At 44.2% G+C, this 23,197-nt stretch overlaps 1 protein-coding gene across 8 annotated transcripts in view; it reads left to right on the top strand.

The window, feature by feature from the left end:
• The window catches only part of SRC (SRC proto-oncogene, non-receptor tyrosine kinase), a 113,348-nt gene that overhangs the window by 16,674 nt on the left and 73,477 nt on the right, over window positions 1-23,197 (top strand). For 6 of the 8 annotated variants that reach the window (XM_078150218.1, XM_078150215.1, XM_078150214.1 and 3 more), the window contains exon 2: window positions 8,502-8,550. The exons of 1 other annotated variant lie outside the window; for it this stretch is intronic. The gene's annotated coding sequence lies outside the window, so the exon portion shown is untranslated. The remainder of the gene's footprint in view (window positions 1-8,501; window positions 8,551-23,197) is intronic. One more of the 8 variants, XM_078150219.1, reaches the window with a different exon arrangement.

The raw sequence follows: 23,197 nt of genomic DNA, 5'->3' as shown, positions 1-23,197 counted from the left end.
TGAGCTGTGCTGTGCTGCCCTAATGTTCACCTCATAGATTTGGACCACTTGCCTTTGTGTGTTGGTGTGCATGGTCAAGCAGACAGAACATTGGATTTAGGTGGAAGGGATCCCAGCCTCAAGGCAGGCCCCTTAACTTCCCTGAGTCTTAGGATCCTTCCTTTTAGATAGATTGTTGGGAGGAAAACACTTTTTGAACTCCAACAGGCTGCAGACATCGGAGTCAGGATCACAAATTAAGAGTTAGAAAGGACTATCTAGTCTAATCCCCTCATTTTATAGGTGAGAAAAGGAAGGCCCAGGAAGTGATATGCCCAAGGTCATGTAGGGAGTAAGTGGTAGAGTTCGTGTCCAAACCCAGATCCTCTGAAACCAACTTTGGTGTCCTTTCTGCTGGGCCCTGGGACTCCACAATCAATATACCTGGTCATTTTTCTTAGTCCATCCTCACATCCATCTTCTGGACTCAAGACTTAACCTGTTCAGAAGCTCTCTTGTTTTGGTCCCACGTGGTCAACAGGGTGAATCCTGATAAAATAACGACAAATACAATATTTGTAGTCATAATAATAACTCACATTTATGTAGATTTTTTTTGTTACAAGGAGATTTCTACATTTTATCTCATTTGAGTCTTACAGTAGCTCTGTGAGGTGGGTAGAAGAGGTATTAGGCTTGTTCTTTTTGGCCCCATACACATTTAGACTGGATGTCAGGAAAAGATGGTACAGTAGAGAGAATGTTGGATTTGGAGTCAGGAAGACCTGAGTTCAAATCCCACCTCAGACACTTACTGTGTGACCCTGGGTCCAAGTCACTTAGCTTCTCAGCCTCAGTTTCCTTATCTATAAAATGAGGCTTTATTAGCTGTGTGACCCTGGGTAAGTCACTTAACCCCAATTGCCTCATACACAAAAAAAGCAAAAATAAATGGGGCTGATAATACCTACTTCATAGGATTGTTGTGAGGATCAAATGAAATAGCTGACATGTACAGTGCTTTGCAAACCTTAAAGCATCATCAAGAGGATAGCTGTTAGCTTTAGAGCTGTCCGAAAGTGGAATGGTGGTAGGGTGCCTATCCTTGGAGATCTTTGTTTGCTTTTGTTTTTTTTTGTTTGTTTGTTTTTAGGCAATTGGGGTTAAGTGACTTGCCCAGGGTCACACAGCTAGTAAGTGTCAAGTGTTTGGTCTGAGGCCGGATTTGAACTTGGGTCCTCCTGACTTCAGGGCTGGTGCTCTATCCACTGCACCACCTAGCTGCCCCTCCTTGGAGATCTTAAATCAGAGGTTGGATGGCTATCTGGTAGTTATGTTATAATGGAGGTTAGACGAGATGGCTGTCCAAGTCCCTTCCATCCCTAAAGTTCTATGATTTTCTAATGCAGGTTGTTATTATTCCTGTTTTACCAATGAGAAAACTGAGACTAAGAAAGGGAAAATGACTCTCCCAGGGTCACGTAGCTGATTAGTATCAGTGTTAGTTCTTAAGGGTTCCACTACTAGAACCCTTAGAAGTTTCTGATTTCAAGTCCAGTGCCCTTTTCCTTATGTCAGGCTGCCTTCGAGGACCCCGCTTCCTGCTTCTAGCACCTGCCCTCTGGACCCCTAAGTGTACTAGATCATCTCTATATCTCTTCTTTATCTCATGCCCATAAGGTTCTGCTTTTATTAAATTGTGATCACAGAACTTCAAAATGTCACAGTTGTAAGAGACCACAGAGGTCATCTAGTTCAAGCATCTTAACCTCAGGTCTGTGAACTTGGTATTTATTGTTGCTGTTTTTTAATATTGGAAACAATGTATTTCAGTATAATTAGTTTCCTTTGTAATCCTAAGCATTTTATGTTATACATTTAAGAGCATTATACTGAGGAAGAGTCCACAGGTTTCTTTAGACTACCAAGAAGATCCAGGATACAGAAAAGTTAAGAACCCCTTGATCTTTTTGTTGCCTTTGGATTTTTTTTTTTGCTTTTTTTGGGGGTGAGGTAATTGGGGTTAAGTGACTTGCCCAGGGTCACACAGCTAGTAAGCATCAGCTGTCTGAGACTGGATTTGAACTCAGGTCCTCTTGACTCCAAGACTGGAGATCTATCTTCTGTGCCACCTAGATGCCCTCCTTGATCTTTTTATAGGTGAGGAAAGTGAGTTTCAGGGAAGGAAAGTTATTTCTCTGAAGTCATAGTGCTAGTTATTGTCAGCGATGGAACTCAAACACACATTGTCTCACTCCATGGCCCTATACCATCCTGTCTTTCTGCTGCCAGAGATGAAAATCCACTTGATAAAATCGTTTTCATGAAAGGCATCAGTTAGCTTATGGGTTGCTAACCTTGGAAAAGCTGCAGAAGATTCCTCAGGACAGGAAAACACCTGTTCTCCAGCCTCCAGTCTTATGGATCAGGGCCAGGATCAGAACATGTGCTTTTTGTTTATTTCTACCCTGAAGATGGGCCAGGTAGCTGATCAGCAGCTCTCTCTGATTCTATGTGCGCTCGCTCTCTCTCTCTCTCTCTCTCTCTCTCTCTCTCTCTCTCTCTCTCTCTCTCTCTCTTCCTGTCCCTCCCTCCCCCCATTCCTAATTCTCTGGGAGGACAATTAGCAGGAAACAAGGAATTTAGAACTGAGAGGGACTTTAGAGAAACTGAGGGTCAGAGAGAGAGGTGGTCCCTTGCCCAAGGTCACACCAAGATTTGATTCAAATGGAAAGAGGTTCATTTCTTAATCTCTTTGCCTGTAGTTGGAGTTTTGAAAGTGGGAATCATGTTCCAGGCCTTATCATCATGGCTTACCTTACTCCTTGGCCTGTGGCAGTAAATTAGTAGGCAATAATTAAGCTGGGCAATACTGGTGATTTATGAAGATCATAAGTTTAGAGTTGTAAGGAACTTTAGAGGTCACCTAGTATCTAGCCCTTATTTTTGTTGATGAGAAAATTGGGGTTGAGGAAGGTTAAATGATTTGCCATGGGTCCTACAGGCAGTATCAGAGGCAGGATTTGAATCCTGGTCCTGTGACTCCAAAGCCAGTGATCTTCTCACTGTATTATGCTGCCTACCTGGGTGTTGGCAACTGAGCTTCTTCTATCTAGGTTCAGAATTTCTGAAGTTTCCACAGATTCCCATTTGACTTATTAAATCATTAGTTTCAAGGACCCAAGTTTTGGGTCTGACTATGGAGTAATGGAACCAGTATGTTAAGACCCTGAAAGCTATAGAAACTGTGGGTACTTAGAGTGCCAAGGGGCAGTATCAAAAGTGGGGCAAAATGAATAGAGTGACCTCTGAGTACAGATGATCCTGGGATCCTGGAAGTGATCTTAGAACACAGAATGTCAGAGCTGGGAAGGGCTTGAGACCATAGAATGTTAGAACCAGAAGAGACCTTAAACATAAATGAATCCAACCTTCTTGTTTTTGTTTTAGGTGAGGTAATCGAGGTTAAGTGACTTGCCCAGTGTCACATAGCTAGTAAGTGTCGTGTCTGCGTTCAGATTTGAACCCAGGTCCTTCTGACTCCAAGGTCAGAGCTCTATCTACTGCGCCACCTAGCTGCCCCAAACTTCTTGTTTTACAGAGGAGAAAACTGATGCCCACAGAAGGCTAGGGACATACAGTGTCATTAACTGACTTAATGACAGAATCTGGAATAGAACCCAGGTCTCCTGAATTCCAATGACTCTTTCTTACTACTTTGTAGATTCCTCCCTTTCTGCCTTCTTCCACCTCTCCTTTTCTGGAGGGACTGAAAACGTCCTTCTGCCTTTTGGTGAACTTGCTTTAAAGGGCTATGATAAACCGTCCCACTCCCCACCCCTTGCCTAAACCTTCCCACTGAAACAACTTAGGCAATCCATCCTACCCCCAATTTCTCCCACAGAAATGATAAATACAGCAATGTCTGTAAAAGGTGCTTTGTTGGTTGCTTCCCACAGGGGAGATGTGGTGATGATTGTTCTTCCCATTCTGGTGACATATAGACCATCCTACTTCCCTTTCTCTCTTACCTGGCAGTGCTCTAAAGGGACCATGAAGCCTGAGGGCGACATACCCACCCTCTCCCAAAATTCCCTTATTGTGGGCATGGGGACCTCAGTTCTTATGTCTCTTAGGGCTGGAGTGTCTGCAGTTGGGCAGCCGGTCTACACTACATCTTGGAATTTTAGGGACCCTGCTTTGCCCCAGTGAGACAAGCCCCAACAGACTTGTTCTTCTAATCATTTGAATAATCCTCAGCCTAAGGGGAAGGGAGGGGGGAAGCATACATTTATTAAAAAAAATAAGTAGGGGCTACATCAGATGGACTGGTACAGTGGGAACAGCCCAGGACTTGGAGTCCAAAGAACTAGCTTTAATCTTGGCTCTGTCACCCTTGTTACTTTGGAAAAGCTATTTCTTCTCCATAGGTCTCACTTTCCTTCTCTGTTAAAGTAAGGGTGTTGGACAAGAATTCTGGGATTCTGAATATGCAGTCTGGGAGTTTGTTGATAAAAAAACTTGTTAATTGTATTTCAGTATAATTTATTTCCATTGTAATCCTATGTATTTTATTTTAAACATTTAGAACATTATTCTGAGGAGGGATCCTTAGGCTTCCATAGGCTGCCAGAGGGATCCATGACAAAAAAAAGTTTAAGATGATCCCTGAGGAGCCTTCCAACTCTAAGCTCCTCTGAGGCTATGTTGTTCACACTACTTGTTCTGGCCTCCCCACCCTGGCTTTGCCAGGGAAGACAGGTGTTATAAAGGCGGAGAGATGGGAACACTGAGTGTGCCAGCTCAGAAGGGGGCAGGCCATGATGGAGTGGGGGTGGGGTGGGGTGTTGATGTCCTCTGCTGGGGAGGTGGCGAACCAGGAGGTAAAGCCTTACTCAGACTTTGAAGGGGGAGTTGAGAAGGGGATTCTACGGGAATAGGGACACCACAATGGGCTCATTTCACAGAGTGGTCCAGGGCTAATACAACTTGTGTACTACCCCCTTCCACTTTCAGGGCTCGGCATAATTAGACTTTGCCCTTGATTTCCAGGATGAGGAAGTGCCCTGGGACAGAAGGGCAGGAGGGCTCCCTCAGAAGCCAGGGTAGGTTTGCCAGTTGTCACCAGATGTACCCGGGTGCCCTACAGGGCCTGCCCACTCCAACCAGGGTATCTCATTTCCTGTCCTCCAAATTTCATTCAACTCAGCAAACATTTACAAAACAAATATTTATAAATATTCACTATATGCAGAGCCCTTGATAGACACAGAGCCATGACAGACATGGCTTAGATCTTGTTACCAAGGACAGTATCCCCAAAACCTTGGGGATAAGGATTGAGATCACCTTGGGGAACTCTTCTCCGTTTTTCCCCAGCTCCCCTAACATCCATTCTCAGCCAGTAACAAGCTTCTCCCTAAGACTTCACATAGAACTTGTTTTTGTTATTTTGAGATTCCAGCCTGCCTACTTTGTCCAAACTAGAAGTGCAAGCAGCCACTCAGGGCCTGATCCCAATAATGATCAGCGTGGAAGCTTGAAGCTGCTCCATTTTTTTTTTGTCTGCCCTGGGCTGGTTCACCCCTCCTTAGGCAGCCTACAGCCCTCCCCTCCCTCGGGCTCACCGTGCTGATTCCAGACTGAGTGAGGATGCCTGATTGACTCTAGCTCTACCGTAGCTCAGAATTCCCAAACTCAAGAGACCCATCAGCCTCAGTGTCTCCAACAGCAGGGATGACAGTCATGTACCACCATGCCTAGCTTTTAAAGTACCTTTATCATATAGTATTGAGTATTATAGTTATCTGTATGACTTTTGTCCCTGCTAAACTTTGAGCTCTTTAAGGACACTGACCATGTTGTTAATAAAGGTCTGTTGTATTATATTGTGTTGTGGCCATCCTGATGTCTGAGGCTGGAGGAAAGACTGGCATCAGACCTAGTCAAAACGGGGCAGGTGGCTTTGACCTTGTCCCCAGCCCCTGTCACTTTGCTCTTCAAGGTCCTGCGTTCTGGGCCATAGAGATGCTGAGCCTCATTCCTTAGGCCCACAGGAAGTAGGCACACCTCCTCCTTCCAGGCAATGACAGGTGCTTCTCTGGGCACAACAACACAGGAACATGAAATGCTGGTTCTATTTGGGGAATGTTCTGATGCTCCTGGTATATTCTCTTACACTCATTTTAGAAAATATGTAGGTTTGGTTACCAGTTGGAACCGGCTCCTTGGGTATTTAAAAAACCCAAAACAAACAATATTGTTGGTTGGGATTGCGGTTCAGTAAAAATATTGTTCCTTGGGTTCATTTTGGGGTTCTGCAAGCTAATGTGGTGCATTCTGGCATTTGATTTGTGGCTTGCTTAATGTCTATGGTTGGTATCTAGATCATAGAGTGTCAGAATTGAGGAGGCCCTTGCAAGTACATGCTAGATGGGACCTTAGGACTTAGAATGTAGAATGTAAGAGCTGGAAGGAAATTTAGAACATAGAACCTAGAGTGACAGAGCTGGAAGTGGCCTCAGAACAGAACTAGAAGGGGCAGACCTTTGAAAATACAAGATAGACTCTTAGAACAAGGAAGAACCTCAGAACCCAAAGTGATGGCCTTAGAAGCGGTCTTAGAACATAGAATGTAGGATGTTATGGCTACAAGACACTTTGAAAAATAGTCTGTCAGGGCTAGAAGGGATAGACCTTAGAATATAAAATATAGGCTCTCAGGGGCAGGAGAGACCTTAGAATATAGACCAATTAATCAACAAACATTAATTTTTCAGTACTTACACAAACCAGGAATTGTACTAGAAGGAACCTTAGAGATCATCATTTTACAAATGAGGAAATCGAGGCCCATAAAAAAGAAGTAACTTGCCTAAGGTTATGTAGCTTCTTAGCAATAGAACTCTGATCCCCTGACCCCATCTAGTAGTTTTTCTTTTGGCTGCAGCCTGGCTGTCAGAATTGATTGCTTTAGGCCTCTTCAGAAGGCTTTGGAGTCTGAGAAGGCAGTCTCCATTGTGGAGGTAGGGGTGGGAAAGGAAGAGGGGAAAGGAGAAAAGAGAGAACAGGGCAAGAAAGGAGAGAGGCATATCCACGATGCTGTGGGAGGCTTTTGCAATCTCATTGTGTTCCCAGGGGAAAGAGGAGACAGGTTCTGATTCTCCAGAGATTCTAGAAAGTTGGAAACTGCAGGTCCCATGGCCTGAAGAGAGAAGTTCTTATATTAGGGGTGTAGGTGACTGGCCCCTGCTTTGAATTCCAGTGTTCTGGCTCAGATCTAAGTGGGTAGGGGAGCTAGGCCTCCTTGTCCCCTGCAGCTTTTCATCTCTGGGCTGTAAACAGGGGGAAGGAAAGAAAGCCCTATTGTGCTAGAGAAGAAAGCTCTCAGTCGAGTTCCACCCTGAGCCTTCTAAATTGGGCCCTGAGGCTGCAGACCCCTTGGCTATCCTCTCCTCTGAGAAAGCAATTTTCTCAGAACCAGGAGTGAGGGGAGTGGGAGGTAATTCCGTGTAAGGGAAATATTTTAGGTCTGGGAGTTAGGATACTTGGGTTCCAATTGGGCTTATTTTTGTGGCTATTATGTGTATTATTAATTTATAATTCCTCATAGCTCGCATCTTCCCCCACCCCTAACCACCATCTGGGACAGACAGTGTATACTTAGTGTCTATCTCAGGAATAGGAAGTGTATATGCTAATAATTAGCTCCATTTTAGGATGAGAAAAACTGAGGCTGAGAGAAGTGACCCATAGGTAGTCAGTGAGGGATTTGGCCCTAGGTCTCCAAATTCAAAATCTTTTTTAAAAAATACTCTTTCCACTACTCCATGCTTCCTCTCTTAATAATAACAACTCACATATTCATAGATTTAAATTTAATTAATATTTGAAATTAAATAAGCTATATAAGCACACATAGAAAATCATAGTGTTGTAGGATCTTGGATTTCCAATTGGAATGAACTTTGGAGTCCATCTAGTCTAATTCCCCCCTCCTCCATTTTACAGGTGAAGTGACTGAGGCCAAGGAAGGTGACTCCCCAAAGTCACACAAGTAAAGTTAGAGGCAGTATTGGAGCCCAGGTCGCATGTGTGTGGGTATATATCCTTTTCATGTAGTAGTGTGTATATATATATGTGTGTGTATGTGTGTGTGTATACACATATATATACACTATTATATATTATTATATTATGTGTATATGTATTATACACACACATGAGTATACACACATATACATAGTGTACATATGTGTCCATATCCAGTGTCATAGATCTAGAGCTTGAAGGGACGTCAGAGGCCCCCTAGTCCAATTCCTCCATTTTTCAGATGAGAAAGCTAAGCCCAGAGAGCTCTTAGAAAGTCCACTGAAGGATTTGAACCCGTGTCTTCCAAAGTCAGTGAACTCTGTGTATGTATGTGTGTGTGTGTGTGTGTGTGTGTGTGTGTGTGTGTGTGTGTGAATTCTTCACTTCCATGTAAGGCAAATGGTGTAAGTCTTGTTATCCTTATTTTACAGATGAGGAACTTCAGAGATATGAAGTGAGTTGCCGACTGTCACACAGCTAGTAAGTAGCAGAACCAGCTCTTTGTGACTTTGGGCCAGACTCTCCCCACCCTGGGCCTCAAGTTCCCCTTCTTTGAAATAAGGGAGTTGGCTCAATGATCTCTAAGTGTCTTTCCAACTCTGACATTCTGAGAGTTAGTTCAAGTTCCCCATCTGGGCTGGGCCTGGATCTCCACTTTTGGCTCCTCGCCTCTGGTTTGTTTCTGAATGGGCTGGAGTCAAATTTCTGGCACCTACAGTTCTGGGAAAGGAAGTCAGAGGTTTAATGGGTTCTGAGCTGACATGTGGGTATCAGTCTGCCAGTCAACTGACCAGAATTTCCTAAGCACCTATCATTCCTACCAGGATTTCCTAAGCACCTACTATCTATGTGAGCTACAAAGATGAATCAAATATGATCCCTGCTTGAGAGGAACTCTTTAGAAGTAGTTGCATAGATAGATGTAGAGCTGTGAAGACGTCTAATGGTGTGACTCAGTCTTTGCCAAGTGCTAGCTGAATGGTATATATGATCCTTGGGGTGGACAGAAAAGGCTTTGCAGAAGTTGGGATTGGAGATGAATGCTTATGGGTGTTTGGGGCACAAGATTTGGAGAGCTTGTCTTCAGTTCAGTGAGCGTGTCAGTGCCACCATGTGCCATATACCACAGAGACAAAAAGTGAAAATGGCCTTCCCTCAAGGAATCTGAGTTTTATTAGGGAGAAGCAAGTACACAGATAAAATAAATACAAAGTACAAATAAAGTAAATACAAAGTCACTGGTGGGGGGAGGAATGTGCAGAATTGCTAGCAATTGGACTCTCCCCAATGATGGCCAATTTTTCTCAAAAGCTATGATGTGCTAGCTAGATTCTCCTAGAACAAAAGTTAATCCCTGGGAGTAGTAATATTAGTACTTTTAAAGAAATAACTGTATTCTTTCACTGATGTACCCAATTGTAACCTATTGACTTGAAAATGTAAATGTAGCATGCCCAAGTGCCTAAAATGTTCCTAGGGAGTAAAGCATATGTGCCTTTGGGATCATCTTTTTATTTCTTTTGCTAATATGCATGGTTTTTTTTTTAAACAAAACAAAATTTAACAGTCTCAAGCAAAGCAGGGAGTTAGGAAAGTCCCAGGTATATTAGAGGGACAGTGTGAATAGACCAGTTTTTCTGGGGACCAGGGTACATGTAAAAATAATAATAGCTTATGTTTATATAGTTCCTTATGGTTAAAAAGTGCTTTCTATGCATAACCTTCTTTGTTCTCTACAACAGTTCTGTGGGTTAGATCATACAAATTTAAACACTCCCATTTCCCATATGAGGAAATTGAGGCTTGGAGAAATTCACTTTGTCATTTAACTAAGTGATTTTGAACAAGTCACTGGACTTTTCAGGACTTCATTTTCCACAGGTAGAAAATGAGGGAGTTAGACTAGGTCATGGAGTTCTTAACTTGGTTTGTTTCATGGACCCCTTTGTCAGTCTGGTGAAGCCTAGGAGCTCCTTTTCAGAATGATGGCTTATTGCTTATATTTGTGATTGAAGGAAAGGCTAAATTTTACTTAGAAGTTTGTGAAAATAATGATGTAGCTTTTCATCCATGACAAGTTCAAACACCCTCTGAAATCAATGGTTCATGGACCCCAGATCCGTGGAACCCTTGGATGAGATGATTTCCAAAGGTCTTTCCAAATCTAAATCCTGTGTTCCTAGAAATGGTTTTCGAAAGCTTCCACAGCTAGTAAGTGGTAGCACTAATACTCAAGTCCTCATTCTAATTGCCTTTTAGCAGAGGAGATAGGGTTGATTGAATAGGTCTGCTCTATCCAGATTGGGGAGGGTCTCAAATGCTAAGCTGAGAAGTGTGAACTTTTATCCTGTGGGCTATAACAGGGGGCTATTGAAGATTAATGAGCAAGAGAGTGAAGTATGATTAGAGCTTGACTTTAGGAAGATTAACTTGGCAACACATGAAAGAGAGAAGAAACTAGAGAGAGGGTAGGTGGGGATGTGAGTTAGAAGGCTATTTCAGTAGTTTAGGCATACGATAACACAGGCTAGTAGGGTGGCCATAGGGGTAGATGCCAGTGTCATTTTGAAGGGAGAATTTGAAGGACTTGGCAACAGATTGGATGTGGGAGTTGAAGGGGAGAAAGGAGTCAAGGACAAGTCCAGAGTTTTGAGTGAGCTCAAACCTAGGAGACCGAGAGTATACTCATATTGGTGACAGGATTCTGTGTCCTGGTTAATTGACATATTCAGTGCCTTCCAGCCTTGGTGACTGCTCGTCTTGCCCAAGGATGGCCAGCCAGCTTGTATGTAGGCAGGAGGTGAGGTTGAGTGTGGGGAGTGCCTTAGGCTGACAGGCTCTGAATTCCCCAGCCCAGCTGCTCTGTTAGTACCTCCTCCTCCTCCTCCTCCTCCTCATCCTCCTCCTCCCTCCTCCTCCTTCTCCTCCTCCTCCTCCTCCTCGTTCTCCTCCTCCTTTTGACCTCCCCTCTACTGCCTGGCTGTGAACATGTCCCAGCCTGAAGAGTAATAGATCATAGAATATTACAGCTGGAAGGAACCTCAGAGACCTTGTTGTTCAACCCTTTCATTTTACATAGAAGGAATCTTAAGTGCAGAGAGGGGATGTGCCTTGATCCAGGTCACACAGGGAGTTAGTGACTTGGGTCACAGGGAGTTGGGGCTTGGATCAGGTCTCATGGTTGGGACTAATATGGTGTAGTAGGAAAAAAAGTGACTTGTGGTCAGAAGACTTGTATTTGCTTATTAGATCTTCTCCTTATGAGCTTTGGCACTCAAGGCAAGCCACTTCCTTTCTCTAAAAGCGTTTCAGATTCCTTAAATGTAAAATGAAGGAGTCGGAATGGATGATGGAGTCTAAAGTCCCTTTCAGTTCTAATATTCTCTGATCCAGGGAACAATACTTTGCCTCTTTAATTGTGGAATTAAAGGTTTGGTCCTTTGTGAAAAGCCTTTCAGGGAGTAGATGGCAGGCTTGGGCTTCCCAGCCCCTGAAGTCATACTTTTAAGTCCATCCATGGGTACAGGTGTGTCAGTCTAACACTTAGTTAGTGAAATGAAGTTTAATTGTCAGAGCCTTAAAGGGAGAAGTGAAGGCCTCTTGAGGCCTGACCTCAGTTGGTTTTCTTCTGTGCTGGCACTTCCTGTCTTGGGAAGGGTGGTTTCGGGACAAAGGGAAGAGAGAAGGGTGAAATCCAGCAGGCTGGGGCGGTGGTAGTACCCTGGGTCAAGAAGGTCAGCATAACCGACTCTCCCCCCACTGCTATTAACAACAACAACAACAGCAATAATAATCACAACAACAACAGTAGTTCACATTTATATTATGCTTTAGGTTTTGCAAAGTACTTTACAAATGTTATCTCTTTATTCAGTGCACAAGATCCTAGGAAATAGGTGCTACCAATATTCCCATTTTACAGATGAAAAAACTGATGCTCAAAGAGGACAAATGACTTGTCCAGAGTTACACAGCTAGTAAAGTATCATGGTATAGTAGAAAGAGCGTGGGCTCTGGCATAAGAAGACCTAGGTTCAAATCTTGCCTCTGAGATTTACTACCCTTGTGGGCAAGTTGATTAAATTTCCTGGGCTTCAGGGAATGAGAGGGTTGGACTAGTGTGTCTACTCAGGTCCATTCTAGCTCTAGTCCTGGGATTCTGGGATTCTGGGATTTTTAACAGTCTGAGGTAGGATTCAAACACAGGCTCCCAAGTCCAACACTATCTCCTATGCCATGCTGCTACTAATAGCCATTGCCTTCCCACCCCTGAATTTAACTGGGTCTGATCAATACCCCAACATAATCCCCAGGAGGCCTAATGGGTTCTAGGCTATTTCCCAGATTCAGCCTTGCCTGCTGTGGTCTCAGGTTAGCCTCTCTGAAAGCTTCAGGTTTAGGATGCCCAAGCCCACCTCATTCAACAACCCCTTGCTATCCTAATAATAGCTCATTTATGTTGGCCCTATGATTTATGAAGTGCTTTATAGACATTATCTCATTAAGGCTTCCCAGCAAACTTTTGGTTATAAAATTGCAAGATTTAGAGCTGGGAGAGACCTTAGACATTATCTAGCCCAACCCCTGTTTTTTGTTTGTTTGTTTGTTTTTTTACAAAGGAAGAAATCGAAGTTAAAATACTTACCCAAAGTAACACAGTTAGCAAATGGCAGAGCTGACATTCAAATCTAGGTCTTTTGACTTCATATTTAGGTTTATTCCTGATATACCATGCTACCTGTTATGCCAGAGAGCCCCCAGGGGATTGGAGCATTCAAGGAAAGGTACCTGGCAGTGTTGGAAACCCACATGTGGTTGATGTAGTGGCTGGGCAGAGCCCAGATCATGGTAGGCCCCCTTTTCTTCTCCTAGCTGAATGTCCAAAGGGCTGTTGGCCAAAGATGATACACAAGCTTTTTTTTTTTTGGTGAGGCAATTGGGGTTAAGTGACTTGCCCAGGATCGCACAGCTAGGAAATAGCAAGTGTCTGAGGCCAGATTTGAACTCAGGTCCTCCTGAACTCCAAGGCTGGAGCTCTATCCACTGCGCCACCTAGCTGCCCCTTTCACAAGCTTTTATGAGGCAATAGGTTACACTTCTGTGCTAGGATAGTTCCATTGTCTCATAAATAGAGGTTTTCCCTCCACTAGTGCAGATCACAGCCTATTCATGCCTTTCCAGTCTATGCTATTCTTGCTCATGTCCTCCCAGAAATCCTTATCTTGTTTCCTTCTTTAAATGTTGTGTTATTGCTCTTTTCTTTTTGGTAGTCAGTCAGCCGTAGGAGGTCTCAATGACCTTCACCCTCCTCAGTAGGACCCTCCTCTGTAACAGATAGGTGCAGTCAAGCAAAGCCAATCATGGGATCATGATATCACAGCTCTAGATCTAGAAAGAGCCTCTGAGGACATCTAGTACAGACCTCTCATTTTCTAGATCACACTGGCCATGTCTGAAAATGTATCCGTAATTCCCCTCACTCACTCAGACAATCAGCAAGCATTTATGAAGTGCTTACTTAGCACAGTGAAACACTGTGCTAAGCCTTGAGGATACAGAGAAAAACAGAAATGACCCCTGCCTTCTTAGAGGATTCACAAGAAATATGTACAGCATATGCACAGGTAGATGGGAAGTGACCTCGAAGGGGAAGGAGGAACAAACATTTATTAAGCACCTACTCTATCTCAGGACTGTGCTAAGCACTTTACAAATTTTATCTCACTGGATCCTCACAACAACCTGTGAGGTAGGTGCTGTTATCCCCATCTTACAAATGAGGAAACTGAGGTAGACAGAACATAAGTGACTTGTTCAGGGGCACACAGCTAGGAAGTGTCTGAATTTAGATTTGAACTCAAGTCATCTGGACTCCATGCTCAGGGATCTATCCACTGCTCCACCAGCGTCCTCTAATAGCTGAGGGGACCAGAAAAGGCCTCTTGAACAAGATGATGATTGAGCTGAACATTGAAGAAAGCCAAGGATTCTGAAAGGCAAAAGTGAAGAGAGAGAACATTCCAGGCATGGGAAACAGCCAGGGCAAAGGCACGAGACTGAAGATGGAGCGTTCCTTGTGAAGCAGCACACAGACCAGTAGAGCTGGCGCGTAGGGTGAATGAGAAAGAGCCATGTGGAAGATGATGGGAAAGCTAGGAAGGAGAGCTCTAAATGCCATCACCCCTGACAAGAAGCCTGGGGCGTACTTCACCCTCTGTCCTCTGAAATCACAGTTGGTTCCTGCACCATAGAGGATCCACCCAGTGGTAGAGAGCTCTTCCAGTGGTACTTGTGAGAAGAGGTACAGGGAGCCAGTAATGAGAGATCCTTGTGGGCGGGAGTGGTCAAGGAAGGCTTCCAGAGGGAGGTGGGGCTAGCCTAGGATGTAGGTGCAGACAGTAGTGCTAGTGAGTCAGCCTCCCTGTCCTCTTCCTTCATCTTCTCTTCACTGGCTCCTTGCGCTGTGTTCCTGCGACTACTTCAATGCCTCCTCTGCACTGCCTGATGCGCGATGATGTCATTCCCATATCACCACCTCCTTGAATCCTGTTCTAATGTGAGTGATGCAGAGTTCAGGGTGGATGTGGCCTGGGATTGAACAGGTGAGCTTCTATGGCCAGCTCTCAAAAGGGAACCTTATTTAGTTAAATTCAGGTTCTAGGTCCCAAGTACCTCCTACGTGACCATCCCAGTGTTTGGTTAGACAGGGGAGCTATATCAGACATCATTCCAGCCCTTTTGAAGTTAATGATCAAGTAGGGGAATAAAATGCAAACAGAGATAACTGTAATATATAACAATACATGAAAAAGATAACTGTAATACACAATAATACGTGATAAATATATTTAGAAGATGCAAAAAAAAGGTTGTTACTGAGCCTTAGCACATAGTAGGTGCTTAATAAATGTTTTTTGACTGATTTACTGACTGACTGACCAAGAGGATTAAGGGGGACTTCGTGGAGGAGGTGGCTTTTTAGTTTGGCATTAAAGGATAGAAAGAATTTCTCAACAGGAGAGGAGGTTGGGGAGAGAATAGTCTAGATACGAGGGGCAGCGTGAACTTAGGTGAAGAGGCAGCAGAGTGTGCAGTATCTTTGGAGACAGAGAGTTGTCGAGTTTTTTAGGAGTCTACAGTCTCTTTGGGGAGAAAAGACTAACTTTAAACAGATCCTGAAAGCAGAGAGCACCGAGAAGCCCTGTAGGAGTTTGTTCTGATCAGCATCCTTTCATAAAAGCAGAGTCAGCCTGGCAGGGTGGGAAGAGCATTTGTCTCAGCATCAGGAAAGAGCCGGTTGGAGTCCCAGCTCTGTCACTTTCCTTGGTGGGTGACCTTCGTAGGTCACTTCCCCAGTCTGAGACTGTTTTCTTATCCATAAAATGGGGATAATATTTGCTCCTTATATTTCACAGGGTATTGTAAAGTGCCTTGGAAACCTCAAAGCACTGGAGAAATGGGAATTATCATCATAATTATTATTACTACATTGTTATTTCAATATAACAAGCTCGCCGGAGAATCTTGAAACCCTTCCAATAGATAACTACCCCTTTGTAGCATTTTTCCTGTGAAACTGTCCTTAGTAACTTTGTTTTCCTTAATGTCATGCTTTTGCAAAACCAGATGACAGGTAGGTACTGTTATTTTCCTAATTTTACAGTTGAGGAAACTGAGGCAAATATAGTTACATGACTTGTTTAGGGTCACACAGCTACTAAGTGTTTGAGGCTGGATGTGGACTCAGGACTTCCTGACTCCAGGTTTAGCGTTCTCTCCACTTCACTGCTTACCTCCCTTTCAATTATGAATCAGCAGCATGGGAGCTAAAAAACAAAAACAAAAAATAAAACAAACAAAAACAATCCTAAGGTCTTGGATTTCAATAATAGAAATTTAATGTCCAGAAGAGAGGGAAAAGCCCCACGGTTCTCTGCCTTGGTTAACTCCCTCACTCCCCCGTGAATTGTGTTCAGTACTGGAGTTTCTAAGGGATTTGAAGCCAAACCATATGAGGAACTGTGGAAGGAATTAGGGCTATTTATTTAATTGTAAGGTCTATGAAATCATGATCTGTGTCCAATCTTTGTGTCCCCAGAGCCAGCATAGGGCCTTTCACCTAATAGGTGCTTAAGATACATGCTTGTTCCACTAAATTAAATATTGAGTCTCAAGAAGAAGAAACTTAATGTAGATCTTCAACTATCTGCAAAGTTATTTTGTGAAGCTAGGCGTAGGGATTGACCTGTGTTTGACATTGACACAGTGAACCCCCAGATGCAGAAACTTCCTCTACAAATAAATACAGGTCAGCTCCTTTCCTGAAACTTAAAGTCTTAGAGAATTGCCTTTCTACAGCACTAGGAGGCTAAGTGACTTGCCCAGGTTTAGTTGTCAGGATGTGTCATGTGAGAGGTGAATTCACCTCTTCCTGGCCTAAGAGACAACCTTCTATCTTTCTTTGTTAGGTGATAGAGACAACATTTGTTTGTCTTGGTCGCCGAAGGCAGAACTAGAATGAGTGGGGAGATATTATAGGGAGGCGGATTTGAGCTCAAAAGGAAGAATTTTCTAAGTTAAAGCTGTCTCAAAGTAGAACAGCATGCCTCATGAGAAAGTGAGTTCTCTATGGCCAAACATGTTCAAACAAAGCCTGGCTGGTCATTTTTGAGAGCTCTTATAAAATAGATACGTGATTTAGGCCAGAGTTGGCCTGGATTTCCCTCTGAAGTTTTTTCCCCCCAGCTCTGAGATTCTAGGGGTGTCTGAGCACCTAGCTAGGGTGGGGTACCCATCACAAGGGCTTCCCCTCCTCCTCCAGGGCTTCAGGTTCATTCTCTTCCACCTGGACTCCCTGAGTAGTGCCCGGACACACCCTGCATACTTGGCCAACTTATCAGGCTGAGTCATTTCTGTTTGGGAGGGAGACTGGAAACCCAGGGAGTGTCATGGACGGGTCAGGTGGAGAAGCGTTTAGGGATGTAGCGTCTCCACTCTCTCTGATTCCCGCACTGGAATGGCTCTTAGTCAAACCCACCAGCCTCTGCTGGCCTCTAAATTTCCAACACAAAATGCAGAAGGAAATCTGGGAGAGTGTGGAAGTGAAACAGCAAGTCTAGGCAAGAGCCTGTTAGGAAGATAATGCATTATATGCTCAAACTGAGGCTTCTGTCCGTGGTCTGGGAGATGTCCACGGACCCAAATGATAGGTTGCCTGCTATGTAATTGCCAAATGTGGATGTGGACCTTGGGGGACCATTTTCTCTTGAATTCTTAGTATGAGACCCTAAGGCTTCAGGTAAGTGAGTCCTCTGCCCATGTTGCAGTTCTGCCCTTGTTCCTAAAAATAGTGAAGAATCTAAAAAGCTGCAAGAGCCTCATTTTATGGGGGGAAAAATTGGAAGCCCCCCCAAAAAAAACTTTCCCTACACACTATGGTATAAGTAGATGTGATTTTGCAGAGCTCAGTTTTTGTTTCTTTCTTTGTTTTTTAGTGAACTTATACAAAGCTGGGAAGTCTTTTATAGCAGAATACAGATTGATTGGGGTAGAAGGAACCTTGGAACACAGAATTGAGAGAAACCTTAACATATAGGTAAACTGAGGCCCAGAGAGAGGAAGTGTCTTGCCTAAGAAAATAGCACATTAGTGGTAGAGCCGAGACCAGAACCTGATTCTCCTGACCCTCAACTCAGTCCAACACTTTTTTCTGTTATACCATAGAAGAATCTTGTAAACACCTGAAGCAATAATATACTATCTGCCCATGCCCCCATCCCAATCCCAGCACTAGTTCCAACTAGGCTTTCTGTCTGTATTAGTCCCCTTTCCCATTTCTGCTTCTCAAACTCTTCCAGATTCATCCTGGAAGCCTCTCATGTAACTGCCTGTGGAAAGGAGAGTTTTCTCCCTACCTCAACCTAGGATGTTGGCATCTGGGGAGATGGTTCTCAGTCTTTTTTTTGGAAGTCAGAGTATAGGCTTTAGGAGAGTAGGGCCTGTCCTAACAGGCCATTTTTGGTTGGGGGCAGAATCATATTTGCTAAGCTGCTTTGAGGCAATACAGTCACTACACACGCATAAAGCCAGATTCCTGTTGGTTTCCTGAGGGTACAAGCAGACTTCTACTTTCCTGAGCTGTCTGCTAAAGATTGCCTTAGCTTGGGCTTCAGACACAAACATTTCATTTTTCTTTTAGAGTATGGTAGCATCACTTCACCTCCCCAGGACTCAGCTTCCTTGTCTGTAAAATGAGGAGTTTGGACTGGATAATCTCTGAGATTTCTTCCAGCTCTAAATCCCATCATGTGTTTTCTCCTCATGTCCGTCTGTGTGAGCAGGCAGATGCCACCACTTTGTGCTGGGACATCTTGGGAAAGGTTCTGGCCTCCCACCCCACCCACTCTGATGCTTCCCCCGCCTTTTCACAGAGGAGCGACATTTTACCATCAGTAACAATAATAATGCACACTTATTTCTTCAGTATTCAGTATTCACAATAACATTGTGAAGTAGGTAGTAAAAGTATTATTATCCCATTTTATAGAAGAGGAAACTATGATGAGGGGAAAAATAACTTGTTCAGTCATACAACTAGTCAGGCCCAGAGCCAGGTCTCAACCAACCACACCAAAGTTTGCAACACTAGAGTCACATGTGACTCTTCCCTGGCATGGCTTTCCCCCCATTCCCATATTCAATAAGCTGTCCATTATATTTCCATAACATATCTCATTTCCATCCCCTTTTCTTTCCTCTCAGGGCTTCCCCCTTAGTCCAGGCCCCTTTCTCTTATTGCCTGGGCTACTTCAGTAGCTGCTTCTTTTTTTGGGGGGTGGTGGTGAGGTAATTGGGGTTAAGTGACTTGCCCAAGGTCCCACAGCTAATAAGTGTCAAGTATCTGAGGCCAGATTTGGACTCAGGTCCTCCTGACCCTAGGGCCAGTGCTCTATACACTGCACCACCTAGCTGCCCCCTTCAATAGCTTCTTAATTGGTCTTCCTGCCTTCAGCATCTTCCCATCTTAATTTATCCTCCAAAGTGATTTTCTTAAGTATAGGTCACTCCCCTGCTCAACAAGTTATAGTGGCTCCCAGTTGCCTGTACTATAAAATGCCAGTTCCCTCTGTTTGGTCTTTAAAGCCTTTTTTAGTCTGAGTCCTGCCTGTCTTTCTGAGCTCCCCTCTCCCCTTCTCCTCTCACAAACCCTACATTCAAGTCAAACTGCCTGCTTGCCATTAACCTTCCACAGCGTGGCCTTTGTCACTTCAGTGCTCTGCCTCCCCATTTCCTGGTCTTGGGATCCTCAGCAGGCTTGAAGGCCCAGATCAGATACCATGTCCCATAAGATGCCTTTCCTGATTTCTTTCCCGCTTGTTAGTGCTTCCCTGTATAAATTTTACACTGACTTATTCGTGCACGTGTTCCTTCCCTTCAATAGAACATAAGCACCTTGAAGGCAGAGACTCTTAAAAAACGTTTTCCCTTCATGAGATGTGTGCCTAGCCCAGCGACTGGTACAGAGTAGGTACTTAATAATTGAATTGAGCCTAGATCTTCTGACTCCAATTCTAGTTCTCTTGTATACACCCTGAGGAGAGTGGCAGGAAGTTGAGGCATTCATACTTCATTGTTGGTACTTTGAGTCAGAGGATCTTGGAGGCCCAGGATTTAGAATTGGAAGGGTCTTTAGAGATCATCTCACTCTAGTCCAACCCTTTCATTGTATAGGCAGGTTAAGTGACCTACTCAGAATTGTAGGAAGGGTATAAGATTTGGCCTCCTGGGTTCAAATCCCTCTGCCCTTCCTTGTCTCTGTGCCTGATGCTGAGTGAACTGAGAAGCACCTGAAGTGTTTTCAGTAGAGCTCCAACGTGGCACTTGGAGGGCCTAATTCTGAGTGCTCTCTCTGCAAGGGCAGATGGCAGTGCTGTGAGAACACTTGGTCACCAGCCTGTCTTCTGTATGCTGGGTACTGTACTGTTCCCTGGAAAGAACTCCCTATGCCATTTTATTCTGGGAACAGAAAATTAATGCCTCTTCCCACCCCACTCCCACCCCCCCAACACCCACTTCCCTGTCTCTCCCTGGAAAAGGACACAGGTTGGACTACTTACTACCCAGGCCTATTTTTACCCCTTCCCCTGATGCACACAATTGGGACCCTGCTTTCCCCCACAGACCACCTTCCTCAAGCAGGGGAAATCTTTAGGATTTTGGGGCCACTAGGTGCCCAGCCTCTATATTCTTCTCTATTCTCCATAGACCTCTTAAAAGGTCTCTGTTTCCTCCCCATCTCTTTTCTTCCCTTCCTTCTGGGACCTTGTGGTTGAAATTTAAGACTAAGTTAATCCTGCCTTGCCCCAACCTCAGATTGACTCTAATTACACTACCTGTTTGGAACGCCTCCCCCACAAACCTGGGGAGGGGAGGGTTGGACAGGCTTCCCCCATCCTTCAACAAAATGTGACAAAATTGCTAAGTTTGTCTTCAATATCTGCTGCCTCCCCTCACTTGTGCCTTGTCCCCACCCCAGCTCCATTCCAGACCATCCGTACTGTCCAGTTCTCCCTCCTCCCTCCCCATAATAAAATCTATTCTTAGGAGGAGATAATCATCCCTGTGTCTACCAGTATTTACAGAGCAAGAGCTCTGTAAATTCCCTCTCTGTCTCTCTGTCTGTCTCTGTCTCTGTCTCTCCCTCGACCCCCTGCCCCCATTATTATCCTCATTTTGCTTAGGAGGAAACTGAGGAGCTCAGAGAGGAAAAGTGACTGGCCTATGGTGACACAGAGTGGGTAAGTGACTAGTGGTTTCCTAACTAGTAGGTGGCCAACCAGGACCCTATTATTTTAGGTCTTCTGACTCCAAGTTCAGTGCTTTTAAAAGTGAGAGATAGAAGTAACTTTATTGATCTTCTTTTCTAACCCCCTCATTTCATGGACAGAAAACTAAAGCCCCAAGAGGTTGAAGGACTTGTCCACTTGGTTGCAGAACTGAGGTTGGAACCCATGTTCTGTGACTCCAAATCTAGGACTCTTGCTGCTAAGCCACAGTGCTACTAACCTGCTGGATATGGTGAGAGGGGAGAGGGAGGGAGGATGTTCTCTCCATGAGAGAATGTGTGTGAAAGCAAAAGGCCATGTAAACACAAAGGCTTATTATTCTCATACGTGCCCCTCTGGGGAATGTCTTCTTACCTTGAGTGTTGGTGCAAGATGGTGTCCCAGGCTTTCCTGGCCTTTCTATCTGCCCCATTTAGTCTGTTACAGAGTCATTGCCCTATCTCCTCTACCCCCAAGCTGTAAAGCTTTCCTTCCCCTCCCTCCCTCTGCTGAGCCCCATAGACAGCAGGGTTTAGCCTTGAGAGCTCTGAGGGCAACACATTCTTTGGGAGGGGAGGGGAGGACGAAGGAACTTTGAAGCGAGCCTTTGTCTTTTTTGAGGCCCTAAGATCCTTCAGGTTGAGCTCACTTTGGGGAGCCTTAGAAGGAACTTTGAAGCGAGCCTTTGTTTCCTTGAGGCCCTGAGAGAGTCTGTCTTTCAGACTCCACTCCCTTTGTTGGGGGGTGGGGAAGGGGTGTGAAGAATGGAACTTAATTGAGAGGTGGAACGTATTTGCTGCTCATCTCCTGTTGAAATTTTCTTTTGATGCCCAGCGTGGGTGACACCTCCTCTGGGCAGCCTTTCTTGATTGCTTCTGATTTAATGTGATCTCACTAAACAAATTTTCATAGTATTATAGGCTTATAGATCTAGAGCTAGCAGAGACCCCAGAGTGCATGTAGTACAAGCCCCTCACTTTACACATGAGTAAACTGAGGTCTAAGGAAGTTGAAGGACTTGCCAAATTCCCACAGGTAGTAGGATGGTGGGATATGACCTCAGGCCCTCCAATTCTCAATTATCATCAAGATCTGGAGCATTCTCTGCTTTATTTGTCCAGCTCTCATCTCTCTCCTCACTGCAATGTTGCATCTCCAGCTGCCTATTGGATCCCTCAAACTGTAAGTCTTGTGGACATCTTCTATCAACAGGTTCAAAACGAGACTCATTATCTTTCCCCTAAACCCTCCCCCTTCCTAACTTCTTTATTATGAAGGGACCACCATCCTCTAGTCACCTAGGCTTGCAACCAAGGTGTCATCTTCCACTTCTTACTCTCGTTATCACTCCCATATTCAATCTGTTGCCAAGTCCTTTCATTTCTGCCTTCAGAATATCTATGTATACATCTCCTTCCCTCCTCTTATACTCATCACCTCATACCTGGACTACTGAATGAGCCTTCTGGTTGGTTTCATCCCATTCCAATCCATCCTCCATTCAGCTGTCACATTGATCGGCTTAAAGTGCAGATCTGACCATGTCATCCCTTCTCTCTTCCTAATCCAATCAATTCCCTGTTACCTCCAGGGTCAAATATAAAATCCTTTTTGAAAAAAAAACACACAACGTTTAAAAGCACTTTATGACTTATCCCCTCTCTTTTTTTATTTACTTTCCCCTGCCCTCTCCTCTCAACATACTTTGCCACCAAGAGACACAGACCTCCTTTCTGTTCTCTGCATACAACACTCTTATCTCCTGATTCTGTATATTCACTATCTATCCCCCATTTCTGGAACTCTTCCCCCTTCATCTCCATTTCCTGGCTTCCCTGGCTTCCTTCAAGGCTCAGCTAAACTCCTACCTTCTACATGAAGCCTTGCCTATTCCCCTGAGTCTTAGTGTCTTCCCTTTGTGATTCTCTCCAATTTATCTTCTGTGCAGCTTATTTGTACACAGCTTTTTTGTACATAGTTATTTGCATGTTGTCTCCCCTGTAAGCTCCTTGAGTCTAGGGACTGGGTTTTTTTTTTTCTTTCTTTGCATCTCTAGTACTTAGCACAGTGTCTGACATATATTAGGTGCTTAATAAATGTTTGTAGAATGAGAGATTCTAGAGCCAGGACTTTCTGTTGTACCACACTGCCTCCCTGCACTTCATATCTCTCCTTTTCATCCATCCCACTCTATGTTGTATCATATTTTTGAAGGCAGAAACTACTGTTCAGTTATCATCCTTTTATTCTTAGCCCCCAGTGCAGCACCCTGTACACAACAAGTACCTAATAAATATTTGTTA

This window comes from Phascolarctos cinereus, unplaced genomic scaffold (genome assembly GCF_003287225.1).
Source record: "Phascolarctos cinereus isolate Bilbo 61053 unplaced genomic scaffold, phaCin_HiC Scaffold_2;HRSCAF=192, whole genome shotgun sequence".
Classification (NCBI taxonomy): Eukaryota; Metazoa; Chordata; class Mammalia; order Diprotodontia; family Phascolarctidae; genus Phascolarctos; species Phascolarctos cinereus.
This window is presented reverse-complemented; position numbering and strand designations above follow the sequence as displayed.